The following is an 18,685-nucleotide window of genomic DNA, read 5'->3' as shown; positions in this document are numbered from 1 at the left end:
CACTACAAATATCTGCACTTTAGTGCGGCCGCAGTTCCTCCAAAAATCTTTTCCCATACAACATATTAGGAAGACTACCACCAACGACACTTTCAGTTGCCCTCTTATCATACAGGCAAGTATAGCACAACACTATTGTCTTTTAGACTTAGACATTGTACTAGCACTTAGCGTCTCCGCTCTGCGGGTCAGCTGACTTTTCGGCGTCTAGTGCATAGAGTCTTCACACTCGCGTTCCGGCGCACAGCGCTTTGGCATTTTCAGTGTCAGCGCCTTGGTGCTTTCGTGTAGCGCTTCAGAGCATTGTGCTTAGTGCCTCGGCACTTGGGGCTTGGTGCACGCACCTCGACACTCAGTGCTTCGGTGCTCGATGCTCGGTGCACGCACCTCGATGCTTCTGTACCTCGACGCTCAGTGCACGCACCTTGACGCTCGACGCTTCCGCGCTCAACGCTCGGTGCATTGATGCTTCGGCGCTCGGTGCACGCAACTTGACGCTCGGCGCCTCGACGCTCAACGCTTCCATGCTCGACGCTCGCCGCCTCGACGCTCAGTGCATCGACACCTCGACGCTCGGCGCATTGATGGGTGCACACACCTTGATGCTCATTGACATCGATGCATAAAGATGTCTGGGTTCCACCGTTGCGTCACCTGCCAGGCACAATTGCCAGCAAGCGACCCACATGAGGACTGTGTGACTGTAGAGCGCATCTGGAAATGGTTCGGCATAGCGCAAGTAGATCTCTTCTCTTCACAAGAGACCACGCACTGCCCCCTATGGTTCTTGGTGAGGGACCGACAGCCCCCTAGGAGTCGATGCACTGACTCACGAATGGCCGCCAGGGCTCCTATATGCATTTCCACCAATTCCGATGCTCCCCGCCTTCTTAGAGAAGGTCACGTTAGAGAAAGCGACAGTGATCCTGGTCGCTCCTCGGTGGCCTCGGAGGATATGGTTTCCGAGCTTGGTGCAGTTGTTGCATGGTCAACCGTGGGAGCTTCACCTGCGAGCAGACCTATTGTCCCAGGCCGAAGGACGGCTTTGGCACCCGAACCCCAAGCTCATGCAGCTATGGTCTTGGCCCCTGAACGGGAGCGCCTGTCTGCCTTACGGCTCTCGACGGCGGTGATTTTGACCATTCAGAGTGCTAGAGAGCCCTCTACTAGGCCGCAGTACATGTACAAGTGGCAGTTGTTCCAAGATTGGTGTCTGTCAGGGGGCCATGACCCAATATCTTGTCCTATGGCAGTGATATTACAGTTTCTACAGAAACTGTTATATGAAGGGAAATCTCCCTCTACACTTAGTGTATTTAGCCGCCATATCAGCTTGCCATGTATGCATTGACGGGTTATCACTAGGTTACCATTTTCTGGCATCGCAGTTCCTCAAGGGCGCGAGACGTTTGCGACCTCCAAGAACGATCAATTTACCGTCATGGAGCCTTGACATTGTGCTAGAAGCCCTTACCAAGGCACCATTCGAGCCTCTCCACACTGTGGATATGAAGCTCATGTCTATGAAAACTGCATTTCTGCTGTCAGTGGTGTCAGCCAAACGCGTCAGCGGGTTACATGCACTGTCAGTGCATCCATTGTGTACACGTTTCGCAGGAGACGGTTCTAAGGTCTCCATGCACCCAAATCAAGCCTTTTTACCAAAGGTCACCTCCCCATTTCATATGAACCAACCAGTCGAGTTGATGGAGTTCCATACTCCTCCTCTTTCTTCCCCAGAGGAAGAACAGTTACACATGCTCTGCCATGTGCAGGCATTGAGGCACATTCCACTAGGGGTATGGCGACATCCTGGGCCCTCTTTAGAGGGGTGCCGGTGTCTGACATTTGTGCGGCAGCCAGTTGGGCTACACTGCATACTTTTATAAGGTTTTACCGGTTAAACGTACTGGATTCCGTTGCTCCACTATTTGGAGCATCTGTACTGCACTCTATGGCACCTCAGGATGCCAATATGGTGTTCATTATTTCACCTTAGGACAGGTGTCATTGCAAGCATAGACGCTGAGGTGTAGCTCCGCATATGCCTAGATGTATTGCCTATGCAGTTGCGTTATGACGTAAGTCTGTCCTTCTGCTGAGAATCCTCCCTCGCGACGGCTTGGGTACACTGTTCCCATACCTTGATGGTTATTTTCGACTTGAAAGGGAACATTAGGTTGCGGATGCAACCCCGGTTCCCTGAAAGAGAAAATAACCATCAAGCCGCGAGGTCGCTCCGGAAGCCTTCATGGCATGAAGAGCAAAAGAAGAAGAGAGTCTCCGTGCACTGCGTATAGTAAGCTCCAAGGGGGGCGGGCTATAAAGCTCAGCCAATGCCTACTGCCTGACGGCAATACCCCATACCTTGATGGTTATTTTCTCTTTCAGGGAACCAGGGTTGCATTCACAACCTATCAATTTTGAACCCTGATGATACTGCAACAGGACCATCATAGCCTTGTTTACCTGTGTATCTGAAAACTGTCTTTGGTAAGTAAAACTAATCATTTTCATCAGAATATTAAAATACGTTTTCATATTTAGAGTACAGTAAGCAGGCAGATTTCTGCTTTCTTTGCAGACACTTTTTCAGAAGTTCAAAAGACCCCGCTTTCATTGAAAATGGAGTGAATGACTGGAAAAATCTAAAGAAAAACCTTCAGAAGCATTCAGAATCTGGCACCGCAAATAATTTTCTGAAAGGTGGCATTTGTTCACAGTGGAAGGAAGAATGTTCTGATTGTAGTGTCACATGCAGTTACAAATTCTCACAAAACAATGGTGCGTTAAAACAGACAGTATGCTACGAAAATATTTTGTCACAAGTTCTGTAAAATCATTCGGATCAAGCTATTTGTATTGATAACAGCAATTAGAATAAATGCTGAAATTGTGAAGAGGGTGTTCCAGGCAAGCGAATGATCGAAAAGGAGTTTTCATCGGCTGCCCCCTGCAGCGGTGTGGAGGGCTCAGATCGGCGGGAAGAATTGATGTTAAACCAGCCAAGCATTGTCTCCTCCAGTGACATTGAAATGCAACTAAATCCTGTATCTCAGTCTACAGTGTTGATTTTGATATCCCAGCTGCCCTAGCGGTCTGCCGGTTGCGAGGTAGAAACACGAGAAATATGTTTGTTAGACCTGCTTTCCGCACTTGCCGAGAAAAAAACAACAAAACAAAACAAAAAACATTGATGTTCTCTCACAAATATTTTTGTATTGGTCAGAACAATTTCTTGTGAGGGTTTGGGCATTTTATTTTGGAGAGGCCTCCCCTTATGTGTACTGCCATGAGTAGACTTCATTACCTAATTGTAGGGTCAACACAGCTTTATAGTTTTACAAAATTTCCTTTTCTAGAAGTCACTGGATTTGGCTCAAAAACAGGTGCTTCAGAATCTGATACTGGTTAAAGTAAACTGCTGTGTCAAACTAAACATAACAGCAAAGTCCAGTTTATCAGGAGATAGCAAGGGCCAGGAGATGCATCAGACTGTTGATTCCTCTGGTGCTCAAAGCATCCTCATGTTGAATAATATGATAATAATGTCTTTATATAGCACATTTCATAGTGGACCACCATCACAAAGCGCTTTCCAGAGGTAGGCTGTGAACTGTGCATTATATGCAGAGTCACTTACAATAGGTGTGGTTAAGTGACCTGCACAGGGTTACACAGTGAGTCAGTCAGTGGCAGAAGTGGGATTTGAACCGGTGACTTTACGGTTACAAGCTCTGGACTTTAACCACTGGACCACACTGCCTCCTTAAGAATGGCATTTTGTATAGAGAATAGTACTTAAATTATCCCACTGGGCATTGAATAGGAGTGCTGCACTCTCTTAGTGACTTTACAGCCACAGTGGATAACTTTTTAAATAAATAGTGATCGTAGCTAATAAAAGTAGTTCCATATATCTTTTTTGCCTTGGACATCCATTCATATGTAGGTCTCAAGTGTGCAGTTTTGAAAGAATCACACACTATAGCAAACATGCATTTTAATTTTAAAGCATGGTATCTGGTACTGCGCTAGGTTGAAGAAATCTCTGTTTACATGCTATGCTTTTAGATTGTCTTGTGCTTCTTTGGTTACCTGGAGGGTGAGATTGTCCCCATCCCTTCAAAGTCTTCTTTCCTGTCAAAAACCAACCAGCTGCTTCCTCTATTGACTGACATGGTTTCAGCCAGTAAAATGAGTGAGAAAACGCTGCTGGGCTGCAATGACATAGGCAGTACAATAAGGCATACAAATATAGAGCTTCCTTGAACCTAAAGTACCAGATATCATGTTTTACAATGAAAATACAGTGCATGTTTACTATAACATGCATTTCTTTCAAAACTGGACATTTGAGAACTATTTAGTACCAAACAGGTAAGTTTTATGAAATTATTTTGTTAGCTAAAATTACTATTTTATCATTAACTAAAGGGTTAAAATGTTCCAGAATCATTCTACTTCAAAAGATCCCTTTTATGGGCCATGACACAATTAGGAATTACATGTGTTGGAAAAGCAGAAGAATTGGGCACTAAAAAAGGTTATGATGATGTAATCTATCCTGCCATGTTTGACCATGGTGATAAAGAGATGAACTTTGCCAGTGGTGCCTCATGAGATACTAAAGTAGGATAAACCCCAGTCTCATGGTCAAACACTGGGTAATAGGTGGAAGATGAGATTTTTGGCAACAAATCTTCTATTTGTCAACTCAAACAGCTGGTTTTTTATGTTAGTAAGCTTTTTGTTCACAGTTAATTGACTAACAAAAGTGCCCCTTAAATTGAATTCAAATTTAGAGCTATCGCTATGATGACCATGACTTATATTAACAGTGGTTACAGAATAGTATCAAATAAGAATTAACCAGGTTTCATGACAATTTGATAAGCGGTTCTCCAGATATATGTAAATGTGTGTTCCTCTGTGAACAGGATAGCTGATGGTGATGTTAGACCAGGAAATGTATACAGATACATAGTACTGGGAATGCAATGCGCTGGTGTGCAGATTTATTTCAAAGTAAATAGTTTTAACAGACCAAACAAAATGGCACGTTGGCCAAAAGTAGGACTAATATCGTACTGGTCCTTCTAGCACGGCAGCCATTGTTATTTTAAATGTTCCTCTCCTTCTCCCGTTCTCCACTCCAAACACACCAACCCTCAGTGAGAAATTCATGCTGCTTTTATATACAGCTGTGCCAGGACTCAATTGCTAATTGAGAGGAATGGTAATTCCTTGCGCCAAAGCTATCAGTGAAGCATGAGAACTGATAGACTCTATACAGCAAGGATAATTTACATGTTTTCAGGGTATTGGCACAACAAAAGTAATTCAGCCAAAAGCACCATTTCACTTTTGATTTGTAGTTCCCAACACTCTTAGGTGAAATGTAGAAAAAAAAGTCAATACCCGTGTGACAGGCTGGCGAGTGGATTGAGGCTCAGAGACAGATTAAAGGCGAAAATAAAGTTCTTTATTAAACAAAAAAATAATCAAATAAATAGGCACAAGGGCCAACAGAAAGAGGTTCAAAAGTAAATAATCCAAAATGAACTTACAAGAATAGATGGTCAAATTCCAGGTCTTCCTTTAATTCTAAACAAAAACTCCCCAACATAAAAGCAAACTCCCAAACAGAAAACACACTCACTCACTACTCACTACCAGCCAGGCCCTCTCCCCTGGCTTTTATTCCCTGTGGCTGGAGCCCAATTAATCAATAATTACTCAATTAGAGCTCCAGCCACATGCTCATGTTTTTCTGGCAGGGAGAATTTTAACCCCCTCCCCGCCAGTTCCAAACATAGTCATATAGACGGGGAGTTACCCGTCACAACCTGTCATACAGTAAGAAATAATTTGCCAAAGTAAGGTAAAAAAGTTCTTCTCCTTTTTCTACCAACATATTCTTTTGAGACCCCAGGCACTTTTATCAACGTATATGTCTGTTACAGGACATCCGAGTTTTAATTAATTTGGTTTGTCAACATGGAACATTTGCATACAAAAAATATCTTTTTTTTATATAAATGTAAAACTATAATATTCAGTTTGTAAGCATGTTGTGTTACTGTTATCAGTGCGACACGATTAGTTGAGACGAACAGCATTTTCAACAAAGATGAAGTCAGCCAGCTGAGAATTATCAGCTTCATCTTCGTCATCATCATCATCATCACCATCATCATATAAATGGATACATAAATTAATACATAGACATTTATTTATTTCTTTATCTTGATATTTATTTATTTTTCACTATCATATAAACACTGCCATTTAATACTGTATGAAATGAAAATAAATACTCAACAGTTCTTGTTCAATTGTACATTAGTGAAGATTTTTGTACATAAAGGTAGTCATGCTTTCATATATTTTTACTTTCAAATAAAAAAAAAATATCGTAATGACCCAGACATTTGGTTTGTTGCAGGACTTGTTGCCTGTTCAGTCTGTCTCGTCTGTCTTTTATATGTTACATGTATTGTAAGGGGAACGGGTTACACTGTTACTTAACATGGGAAGGGGGAGTGAGTGAATGAGTGGGGAAAATGTGTGTTGCTGTTTTCGGGGGTTGCGGAGCATGGATGTGATTGGTTGATGATCCAGACAGCGGTGGGAAACAATGGGAGGTTATATAATAAGGGGGTGCAGGAGCCTGAGGACTGGAGACAATCCAACACTGAACTTGAATGAGAAACTGTGGGTGCGACAGAGCGAGCATGTGAGCTGTGACCAGAGAGATGGTTTGCACAGCTTGGTACAAAGGTTGTTTCCATTGCCATATCCTTTGTTTGTAAGAAATATTGACCTTCAAATACAAATTAATTCGATTTCAAACACAAGTCCAGTAATTACAAGATAAAATCAAAAGGTGGATTGCTGTCTTCAGAAGGTTAAAAATGAAGTACATCTATGCCACATGTATGTGAGATGTTAGTGTACAAGCTTGTTACATCTAGTGTTACCAAAAGATTGTCAGATTCAATTTGTACATTATTAATGCAATGCAATACATTACTTGTATCTAAGAGATATGCTGGTAGTTTACACACAAAGGGTTGTACAAAAAAGTCAATAAATTGGCATAGAGATTCAATTACAGAGCCAATCCCTGACACAATTGGTCTTCCCAGGAGGGTTGACTGGATCTTTACGTATTTTTTGGAGGCAGTAGAAGGCAGAACAGATTGAATCCTAGTCAGTCATACTTTCACCCCTTAAGAGACAGGCTGATGGATTGGCATGGTGTGGCAAAGTGGCTAGTGGAGGGGAACAGGTATAGCGGTGACGCGATGCAGGAGTGACAGGCAGACAACAGTTTCCAGTGAAAAGGTGCTTTTATTTATAATCCAGGTCTGGTGACCGTTAAATAATAAATCCCCGGCTATACACAACAATGTGTAAAGCGCGGGGATAGCAATAATAGGGCACAGTCCCGAACAAAATGAACACACGGTCACCAGTCCTGGGTGAGTGCAGACGTGCTTGTGGTGGGTGAAGACACTGTATTTCGTGACGGTTCCGTGCAGTGGTGATCCGGATTGTGCTGACCCTGGTCGACAGCTCCGGATAGGTGAGTTAACTGTCTGGTGGTGCAAAATGCAGACAATTACAAACAAACACAACACGTAATTCTCTGTAACAACAAGAGCTCCACTCTCGCTCCTTCTCTCTCCGAACATTTACCCAAACGAAGGAAAAGATCAGCGTTACCCTGGCCCCTATATGTAATCCTGCATGATATCTAGGTAAACGGTTGCAGCTGCTTTATTACTTGCAGCTGCTTCTCGTTTACCTTTCAAATCAATACGGTCTTACAACAGAGTCGCGCTTCCCTCCAGGCTGACCCACTTCCCTGACCCGGAAACGAACTGTCAGGCCAGCCCTTCCAGATACTTCTCCTCCCGTTCTTTAGCGCCCTCACAGGTCGGGAGGAAGATTCATCACCAGAACTCATCTTTCCGTCACACATGGACACACCAACAGAATGTCTGCTTGGAGGAACAGGGAGGCACGTACAAGGGGCAAAATCAGCATGCGTGGCACAGTAAGTATATGCAATTGCTCTCTCAACAAAATGATAGTCCGACAAATGTCAGTTCATCCATTCAACAGATTACCTACTATAATCAGAAAAATCTTATTTTTAACGGGAAGTAGTTTCAAATGAAGTGTTTAAAGATACACTAACAACATGTGCATATCGCGATATGCAGGTTGCGAACGTTCTGTATCATGATACATGTAATGCAATGGAAGGGCTACCTGTATGATGCATAATAAGATGAAAATGTAATTTAATGGCACACTATTTTGCTAAAAGACAAAATTTCAAATACATTGCCACCACTTCAAAGATGAACAGAAAACATGTCCCAGTTTAAACTTTACAGATAATCAGTCTAGCACAAAACCCACAACAAAGGTGACACTACCAGAACAAAAACTATTGAGCGAACATTTCAAAGAGGGAGCAGTCAGCTGAGCAATGGTTGTTTCAGGCATCCTGTGAGTGTCAGTTTTCACCCATATAATAGTTACCCATTTAAAAGCATAGCAAAGTGTAATAATAAAGCACAGTGAAAACAAGGCAAAGCACAGGTGAGCATTTTAAAGCACAGAAAGCTAAAGCTAAGCATATTAGAAATCACAGTAAACTATGGTTTATTATGGATAATGATGGGAAAAGTATGTGAAAAGTGAAAACTTATTGTGGTAAGCGTTTAAAAGGTAGTAATTCCAAGTGGCAGTTGCTGGTGAATTCATTCCATCAATCTTTCTTGCTCTGCAATGCCAGTCTGGTAACTATGTATATGTCCTTAAAAGCTGAAATACTTGTTGCAGGGACTCCCAACCACTATAGAACCACTAAATGACCTAAAAGCAATATTGAACACGTGGTTCAAAAGCTGGAATCCCTATCAAAATAAGCTGCTCTACAGAATGTTACATTTTTTGTCGACAGAGTGACTTTTAAATGCCAAAGACAGAGGCGGGCTGTCAAAAGCAGAGAACATTTGACAGAAAGGACATTTGTTAAGCTGCAATTGACCTCCATACAGCAACAACATACAATAGGCCCTCCTCCTACAAACTGAAGCTGAATATTTCAATAGGAAACAGGCCCCCCATTGTGTTATTGCACTAATTAAATTTTTTGTCTTGTACTTGAAAAGATTTATGGAAAGGTTTTTTTTGTTGAGTTATAAGGTTATTTTTATTACACGGACAAACCACATGCATCATATTATTACAGAACAAGAAACATGTTACTTTACTTTTGTATCCTGTATTTTTATTCATGTCAGGAGTAAATCAACCAGGGAATTCCTTTTATTCAACTTTTACTCAGGAATGTTCAATAGGGAAAAGGGAATTTTCTTTCTCAACATCACAGTGTATCCTGATCACACTCCCTCCTGCAGCGGTGCTCTGATTGAAATGAGTGGGGTAGTGTGGAAGCAAGCATTGTTGCAGGAGGGAGCATGATTTGGATACACTGCTATCCTTAGAAGAGAAATTCTCTTTCTCCTGGTGAATGCATTACCCAGTTGATTTATGATGTGTGATTAAAAATTTTAAAAAATTGCCAATATGTAAAAAATGTAACACTGCGACATGGACAACAAGGAACACACGCACCAACATACCACTTTAACATGAGTAGCATTGTGGCAAAGTGGTTGATTGTGTACAGGTGCAGAGGTGATGCAGTGCAGGAATAAAATAGACAGAGATTGTATGGAAAAGGGTATCTTTATTTCGTTATAATCTAGGTCTGGTGACCAAACAATGATCCCGGGCAATACACAGTAATGTGTAATGCATGGGGTTAATAATAGCAGGTTCCAGTCCCAAACAATAAACACAGGTATCTCTCCCACAATATACAAACACATTCACCAGTCCTGGGTGTGCGCTGTAGTGCTTGTGGTGGGTGATACAGTTTAAAGAGTGGCAATAGTGTAGTGCTGTTCCGGGTTTTATGCTGGCCCTTAGCGACAGCTCCGGAACGTGTTAGCTGTCTATGAAAACACAAATAACAATTATAGACAAGACAAACAAACAAACACTCATGATTTTTCATAATTTACTGCACAGGTCCAGATTATATTTTGTAACCAAACTGAAGGAACAGATTATGATTCTTCATCCCCCTTATATGCTGTCACGCATGACCCCTTGGTAAACGATTGCAGCTGTCTTTACAATATCCTGTAGCTACATCGTTTCCCTTCCGGGTCAATACATTCTTGCAGCGGGTCTCGCCTTCTTTCAGACTGACCGACTTCCAGACCCAGGGATCAGAAATCAGAAAGAGATTTTGATTTTCGATTTCTCAGTGAGACAGCATTGTTTCTGCTACCCAGAGTGACAGTACAGAGAGTTAAGGGAAGGTTTGCCTGATAAGGGCATTCTCTTTCTCTGATAAATACACAATATTCCTTGAGTATTAAACATTTTATTAACCAATACATATATTCCTATTACAGGAAATTCTGATCCATATTTGTTATGTTTTTTATATGTATATATTTAACTCAACACATCATGCCGTTTTTAATAACACAAACTCTTTTATTGCAGTCACAGCGAACACAGCTTAAACAGCAAAACCTCCTGTTATGCTTTTGTACATGGCCTGTTCGAGCAGAGGGTGATTGTATCAGCCAAGTGTAACAGTTAACCCTTAAACTTCTGAACAACATTCATAACAGTCCTTCCACCTTAGCTAAGAAATAGAAACAACACATTGTTTTTTTTATAAGTTCAGTTTTTGAGGGGCGTTTCGTACCCTATCAGGATATCTCGCTGACAATGGCTGCTCAGGTGTGGTGATATCAGGTGGACGCTCAGGACAGTCCCCAGGTGCACTAACAGTTTCTGCGTTTGCCGTTGCACTGGGTGGTGGTGCAAGGATTCCTCTTGGCCAATCGCTGGCATTCATGTAATCTCCTTGGCTGTAGCATCCTCTGAGGAAAACTTGCTTGACGTTATCTGAAAGAGTTGAGTGATGTGTCGACGCCACACCGTATCAGGGTCTATTTCAACTTCATTCAACAGAGTCGAGATTTGATGGTGCCTGGAATCCACTTTACTTTCCTTCTCTAATCACAAATCCAGACTGCTTGCCCATCCTGCAACTCTCAGATTTGTACTTTCCACCAGAGCTTGCTCTGATTGGTCTGTCTGTTAATCGCATGCTCTCGAAGGTCGGGTTTCAAAAGGTCCAGTCTGCATCTTACATTTCTCCCTAAAAACAAGCTAGATGGATTAGTTGGTGAGTGTACTGCATTTCTGTATGCAAGCAGAAAGTTTGTATTGCAGGGCTGACATTGCTCGCAATTCTTGTTTCAATGTCTGCACGAAACATTCGGCTAGACCATTGGTGACTGGGTGATATGGTGCTGAAGTAACGTGCTTGATACCATTGCTCTTGACAAAATCTTAAAAATCAGCCGATAGAAATTGTGGGCCATTGTCACTCACAATTTGAGTTGGCAAACCTGTGCGAGCAAACAGGTAACTCAACACTTCCATGGTCTTCGTGCATGTTGTTGTAGGAGAGAATCCAGTGAAGGGGTGGTAGCAATTTCACTCTCCAGGTGAAATGACACTGGAAGTGCAAGGCAATCTAAAAGAACGGCTTGCAAACAGAAACATTTGTTTCTTTCAAACCTGCACATTTGAGACCTACATAATGAATGGGTATTTATAGCGGAGAAACTGTATGGAACGTTTTTATACCTACAATTACTTTAAGATAACTGTAAAATTTCAGAGCTGTGAAATGGTAACAAGGATCCTGTTACAATGGTTAAACTGTTTAGATCATTAATTAGGACCTGTGTTCATCTGCACAAAAAACACACGTGTCTGTCTTCACTTGGATACTGTTTTTGTGTGTAACCCTCAGAGGGACACCTGGAACATAATGTTCAGGAGGGTTCAATGAAGCTGTTAAGAGCACAGCAGATCTAATATCCTACAGTGATGCTCTGCTGTCAATTGTGATTAGAACATGCTTACCTAACAGCTAGGGCTTGTCACACAAATGCACAAGAAAAAGCAAGTGTTTTACAATAGTGGTAGTGGTAGTTGAAAAAGAAAGCGTTTTACAATAGTGGTAGTTTTCCATATTCATCTGAAGGTACAGAAGTAAGTAACGTTGCAGTGCTGTCATGTATTTAATGAGTTGAAATACAGCAAGTTGGGATCTTACTAAATTTAAAAATCCAGTGTGACATTTGATGCCAACAGCCTGTATAATTTTCTTAAGATTTTTATACAGACATTCATATAGCCTACTGCTGCTGTGACAGCAATTCAACTTGAATTGAAATGTCATGCTGATAAACAAACTGAGTGTAAGTTCAGATGTATTTGGGTTAATGGTAACTCATTTTAGCCTTGATTCGCTATTGATTTTACCTTGAACGTTAGTTTTTTGACCCTGACACAATTTAATTCTGGTAGTTTGTTGGGGCAGAAGATAAAATATATAATATAAAAAAATACCTCACATGTGCTTCATGTATTAAAAATATTAAACTTGCCTATATTACATGCTTTCCAGTCATGTAGTTCTCAGAAATAAATACATGGATGTCTTTTCATGTTAAACAGTGTTGTTACCTTCTGACACATAAAACATTCCAAAAACTGGGAGAAAATTAGAAAATGAATAAAAGTACATGTTTTTTTAATTCACATTTCTATAGCTCCTTTAATCACAAGGTTCCCAAAGCACTTCACATACAAAAAAAACAAACAAAACAATTAAACATTTAAAACAGTGTAATACAAAATGTAATAAAACAAATTTAAAAAAATACAAAATATGATTTTAATTCTAAAATTTTAAAAACTAAGATAAAAAGCCAGTTGTAAAAATAGAAAAATTGAAAACAGTATTAAAAAAACAATAACATAAGAATTGAAGGACCCAAATAAAATGCTGTTTGATTGTAAAACTGGAAAACAAAGATAACAAATACATTTTGTATAAATATGTTTTCAGTAAGAATCCCAGCTTCCCTGACAGAAGAAGGCAGAGCATTCCAGAATGTAGCAGCTTTACAAGAAAGGCCCTTCCTCCCGTATCAGAGAATGAGAATGTACCACAGTGGAAACATTTTAATTTTTTGATAAACACTATTTCACGGACATCACACAGTTGTGGGGTATTTTCTCCTGGTATACCCTGGTGCGGGGCATGTTTTCCTGATATACCCTGGTGTGGGGCGTGTTCTCCTGGTAAACCCTGGTGTGGGGCATATTCTCCTGGTATACCCTGCTGTGGAGTGTTCCCTTTCAAGTGGAATGACAACCATTACCGAATGGGAAGAGCCTCTCTGACCCCGTCAATCACTGAACATATATAAAAAAGCTGCCCTATCAGGGCCCTGCAGTGAGGAGGGAGTCCCTCCCACCTCCTGCTGAAGTGGGATGTGCTTACAGTAGCATATCGCCATTTTCTCTCTCACCTCACTGAGGCAGGGCACAGATTTCATTGTGCTTTCATTGTACTGAAAATTAACTCATTTACAGTTTCGATCTACAAATTGAATCGCTAAGGGTAAGCTACATTTATACGAATGTTTTGAGATTGCTCATTGCTTTAGTCTCGCGTCATTAGTTTCTACTGATTAGGAATATAAGAACATAAGAAAGTTTACAAACGAGAGGAGGCCATTTGGCCCATCTTGCTCGTTCGGTTGTTAGTAGCTTATTGATCCCAGAATCTTATCAAGCAGCTTCTTGAAGGATCCCAGGGTGTCAGCTTCAACAACATTACTGGGGAGTTGATTCCAGACCCTCACAATTCTATGTGTAAAAAAGTGCCTCCTATTTTCTGTTCTGAATGCCCCTTTGTCTAATCTCCATTTGTGACCCCTGGTCCTTGTTTCTTTTTTCAGGTCGAAAAAGTCCCTTGGGTCGACATTGTCAATACCTTTTAGAATTTTGAATGCTTGAATTAGGTCACCGTGTAGTCTTCTTTGTTTAAGACTGAACAGATTAAATTCATTTAGCCTGTCTGCATATGACATGCCTTTTAAACCTGGAATAATTCTGGTCGCTCTTCTTTGCACTCTTTCTAGAGTAGCAATATCCTTTTTGTAGAAAGGTGACCAGAACTGAACACAATATTCAAGATGAGGTCTTACTAATGCATTGTACAGTTTTAACATTACTTCCCTTGATTTAAATTCAACACTTTTCACAATGTATCCGAGCATCTTGTTGGCCTTTTTTATAGCTTCCCCACAAGAGCTAGATGAAACAACAAAAAATCCTAGGTCTTTTTCATAGATTCCTTCTCAATTTCAGTATCTCCCATATGATATTTATAATGCACATTTTTATTTCCTGCGTGCAGTACCTTACACTTTTCTCTATTAAATGTCATTTGCCATGTGTCTGCCCAGTTCTGATTCTTGTCTAGATCATTTTGAATGACCTTTGTTGCTGCAACAGTGTTTGCCACTTCTCCTATTTTTATGTTGTCTGAAAATTTAACAAGTTTGCTTACTATACCAGAATCTAAATCATTAATGTAGATTAGGAATAGCAGAGGACCTACTACTGATCCCTGTGGTATTCCACTGGTTACCACACTCCATTTTGAGGTTTCTCCTCTAATCAGTACTTTCTGTTTTCTACATGTTAACCACTCCCTAATCCATGTACATGTGTTTCCTTGAATCCCTACTACGGTCAGTTTGAGAATTAATCTTTTATGCAGGACTTTGTCAAAAGCTTTCTGGAAATCTAAATAAACAATGTCATATCCTTTGCAATTATCCATTGATGATGTTGCATCCTCAAAAAAATCAAGCAGATTAGTTAGACACGATCTCCCTTTCCTATAACCATGTTGACTGTCTTCCAGGATACTGTTACCATCTAGGTAATTTTCCATTTTGGATCTTACTATAGTTTCGATAAGTTTGCATATAATAGAAGTCAGGCTTATTGGTCTGTAGTTACCTGGTTCAGTTTTGTTTCCCTTTTTGTGGATCGGTATTATGTTTGCAATTTTCCAGTCTGTCGGTACAACCCCTGTGTCAAGAGACTGTTGCATGATCTTGGTTAATGGTTTGTAAATAACTTCTGTCATTTCTTTGAGTACTATTGGGAGGATCTCATCCTGCCCAGGGGATTTGTTTATTTTAAGAGCTCCTAGTCCCTTTAACACTTCTGCCTCAGTTATGCTAAAGTTATTTAAAACTGGATAGGAACTGGATGACATGTGGACCATGTTGTCCGAAATGTCAGAAATGTCTTCATCTAGACAATGTGGGGAAGCTATATAAAAGGCTAACAAGATGCTCGGATACATTGTGAAAAGTGTTGAATTTAAATCAAGGGAAGTAATATTAAAACTGTACAATGCACTAGTAAGACTTCATCTTGAATATTGTGTTCAGTTCTGGTCACTTCGCTATAAAAAAGATATTGCTGCTCTAGAAAGAGTGCAAAAAAGAGCGACCAGAATTATTCCGGGCTTAAAAGGTATGTCATATGCAGACAGGCTAAAAGAATTGAATCTGTTCAGTTTTGAACAAAGAAGACTACGCGACGACCTAATTCAAGCATTCAAAATTCTAAAAGGTATTGACAGTGTCGACCCAAGGGACTTTTTCGACCTGAAAAAAGAAACAAGGACCAGGGGTCACAAATGGAGATCAGACAAAGGGGCATTCAGAACAGAAAATAGGAGGCACTTTTTTACACAGAGAATCGTGAGGGTCTGGAATCAACTCCCCAGTAATGTTGTTGAAGCTGACACCCTGGGATCCTTCAAGAAGCTGCTTGATGAGATTCTGGGATCAATAAGCTACTAACAACCAAATGAGCAAGATCGTTTGTAAACTTTCTTATGTTCTTATTTTCTTATCCTCCTTTGTAAAAACTTGTGAAAAATAATAATTTAATATATTTGCTATTCTTTCTTCATCTATGATTTTGCCATTTGTATCTCTTTGACATTTAACCTCCTCTTTGAATGTTCTCTTGCTGTTGTAATATCGGAAAAACATTTTAGAATTGGTTTTAGCCCCCTTAACAATGTTCATTTCTATTTCTTGCGTGGCCTTTCTAACTTCTTTTTTGACTTGTGTTTGTAGTTCCGTGTACTCCTTTCTGTGTACTTTGTTTTTGGTCCCTTTTTAACACCTTGGTCCCTTTTTAATTGATCTATTAAACCATTTTGGCAATTTAGTTTTACATTTAGATTTGTCTACTTTAGGGATGTAATTGTTTTGCGCCTCTAGTACTACATTTTTGAAGCACAGCCATCCTTTTTCTGTGGATGTGTTCTCTATTTTACTTACTTCTGTTAGTCTTTGTTTCATACCTTCATAGTTTGCTTTTCCAAAATTGTAAACCTTTGCTTTAGTCATTACATTTGGGGTTTTAAAAAGCACTTCAAATGAGACCATGTTGTGGTCGGAGTTTGCTAGTGGTTCTCAGACCTCTGTTTTAGTTATTCTGTCTTTGTTATTTGAAAAGACTAAATCAAGGCATGCCTCCCCTCTAGTCGGTGCCTTGACAAATTGTGTTAGGAAGCAATCATTTGTGATATCCACCATTTCAATTTCGTTCGTTGTGCTACCCACTGGGTTTTCCCATCTTATATGGGGGAAGTTGAAATCCCCCATAATAAAATAGCTACTCCTTTGCTACACGCATTTCTAATGTCATTGTATAACAGATTATTGTGCTCACCGTCTGAATCTGGCGGTCTATAGCATGATCCTATTATTATGCCCTTTGAATTTTTGTCCGTTATTCTGACCCATATTGATTCGGTTTTATTTGCTTTGTCCAGGTTTAACACTTGGGCTTCAAGACTGTTTATTATGTATAGCGCTACCCCTCCTGCCTGTCTTTCCTATACAGTGTATACCCACAAATATTGTATTCATCCCCATCACCCTCAGGCAACCAAGTTTCTGTAACACCTATCACATCATAGTTACTTGTTAGTGCAGTAGCTGTTAGCAGTTTTCAAGTTCTAAAATTTTGTTTCTGATACTTCTAGCATTTAGATAAATACATTTAATGGTTGTCTTACCTGAGTTGTTGTCCTTGTTTTGATATGGTCTCCCTTCTGTTTTTTTGTTGATTTCTCCCCTGTTCCTTTCTAGTTTAAATGCTTCTGAACCTGCTCGAGGATCTTTTCTCCAAGTAGATTGGTTCCCTTTTTATTTGTGCAGTCTGTCCCGTCTATACAGTCCTTGTTGTAGAATGTGGTCCAATGATGAAGATAGGTGAAGCCTTCCCATGTGCATCACGTCTTCAGCCATGCGTTTAGATTAATTATTTCCAGCTGTCCATATGGTCCTTTGCAAGGTGCTGGCAGTATCTGAGAAAATATTGCAGTTTTTTAATTTCAAACTGAACTCTGTGAGCATGTTTGCCTCACTGTCGGAAAACAGGATTCAGTCGATGGAAGTCACACTCTCCCAATTCAGAGAGGATGCTCTTTTACAGGTCAGAATGTTTCAAAGGTTGTTTGGGCTGATGGCAGCCTCCTTGAGAATCCTTCCCCTAGGGCTGCTGAGAATGCACCCGCTTCAAGTCTGGGTAAATACGCTCAAGTTGCACCCGGTCTACGATCGATAACGGCTGTTGTGAGTGTCCAGAAATTGCCAGAAGACATTGGAGTGGTGGCTCCATCCCAGCCATCTGCGCCTCGGATCTTCCCTCAACTCCCCTCACAGAAGGGAAGTTGTCACTACGGACGCCTTCAGCTAGGGCTGGGGAGCGGTCTGGAATCGGAGGGAATAAGAGGTCAGTGGAAGGGACATTAGCATCAAGCACATATAACAATGCCCAAGAACTGCAAGCAGTAGCCTTGGCGTTATCTCTTTTTCGCCAGCAGTTATCGCACAAACACTTGCTGGTCCGGATGGACAACACAACAGTGGTAGCCTACATAAGTCACCAAGAAAGCCTGTGCTCGCCAGGCCTTCACCACACAACGCACAGACTCCTGTCTTGGACGCACAGAAACTTGCATTCCATCAGGGCGATTCACCACCCCCCCCCCCCCCCGGTGTGGACAACAGAGCAGCAGACGTCCTGTCCGGAGGAGGTCCAGACAGCTCGGAGTGGAGACTGCATCCTCAAGTTGTGAAACAGATTTGGGAGAGGTTTCACAGGGGACAAGACAACCTCTTCGCCACAGCTGAGTCCACGCATTGCCCCCTATGGTTCTCTATGGAGAGAGACAGGGGCCCCCTGGGAGTAGACATGCTAGCTCACTCCTGGTCACAGGGGCTCTTGTATGCGATCCCTCTGCTACCACTATTAACCATGACATCAGAAAGGATCAGGGTGGAGAGAGCCCAGGTTTTGCTGGTTGCACCCAGATGGCCGAGGTGTCCCTAGTTTGTTCTCCTCTCCAACATGTTGTTGGGCCAACCGTGGCAGCTTCCGCTCCGCAAGGACCTCCTGAGCCAAGCAGGGGGGGGGTTTATGACACCCGAACCCAGCCCAGCTCCAATTCTGGGTCTGGCCATTGAACGGAGCCATCTGTCCAGATGAGGTTTGCCAGATGCATTGGTAGAGACTCTACAGTCTGCTAGGGTGTCTAGCACTAGAGCCCAGTATTCATATAAATGGAAAGTTTTCCAAGACTGGTGCATTGCTGAGGGTC

This window comes from Polyodon spathula, chromosome 26, assembly GCF_017654505.1.
Source record: "Polyodon spathula isolate WHYD16114869_AA chromosome 26, ASM1765450v1, whole genome shotgun sequence".
NCBI classification, from domain to species: Eukaryota; Metazoa; Chordata; class Actinopteri; order Acipenseriformes; family Polyodontidae; genus Polyodon; species Polyodon spathula.
This window is presented reverse-complemented; position numbering follows the sequence as displayed.